Source organism: Garra rufa, chromosome 7 (assembly GCF_049309525.1).
Source record: "Garra rufa chromosome 7, GarRuf1.0, whole genome shotgun sequence".
Classification (NCBI taxonomy): Eukaryota; Metazoa; Chordata; class Actinopteri; order Cypriniformes; family Cyprinidae; genus Garra; species Garra rufa.
In genome coordinates this window covers 18,452,540-18,453,253 of record NC_133367.1, presented here as the reverse complement: position 1 = coordinate 18,453,253, position 714 = coordinate 18,452,540, and the positions used below count along the sequence as shown (strand labels likewise).

Sequence of the window (714 nt, the reverse complement as noted above, 5' to 3'; positions counted from 1 at the left end):
ATACGAAACTACAGTATTAGCAGGAATATACATCAAAGACATCACAAAGAAACACAAGAAATCTACAAACAATCACATAATACAAAAACCTTGCCTAACATTACATACAGACTAGTACGACACTAAACTGTTTAGCGTAATATTCTTTACCGCAATCAACGCTAACTAACATATGTTGTAATTCTGTTATTGACCATATTAGGGGGGTGCACCGTTCCCGGAAGTACTGCAATACCGGGTCGATGCGTGGAGTGGACGGAGCAAGCCCCTATTCCATCTCCCTATTCCAAAAATCAATTTAATATATGGTGCCTGGGTAGGGCACGTATCAGATATTAAACTGATAAGAACAGATACTACACTTGATCTTAGCCAAAAGGCCGAGAAGCGATACCCACAAATGGTCTACAGTAGGAACCACATTCTTTGATACAGTAAGTATGACGACGGCACGCATTTAATTATTTTTTGTTGTTTGTTTATATTAAAGGCTTCATGTACATACTGTTACTACACACTCATATTACCTCTTGTTTATTTTATTTCGTTTTGTTTTTTATTAGCCTTTTTTCAGCAAAGACTGACAGGAGGAGGATGAGTATTACAATGAGGTACTTGTTCCCCAATCAGAAACGTAGATACAATTTTAGGAGTATTACAAAAGGCAGCTACTGTCACCATAAAATGTATCAAATGGAGATGAAAATAAAATCA

General features: G+C 36.7%; 1 non-coding gene across 1 annotated transcript; it reads right to left on the bottom strand.

The window, feature by feature from the left end:
• Positions 1–201: 201 nt before the first annotated feature.
• Positions 202–392, bottom strand: LOC141339437 (U2 spliceosomal RNA). Its single transcript, XR_012356028.1, has one exon. It is a non-coding gene; the product is annotated as a U2 spliceosomal RNA (small nuclear RNA).
• Between the last annotated feature and the right edge of the window lie 322 nt (positions 393–714).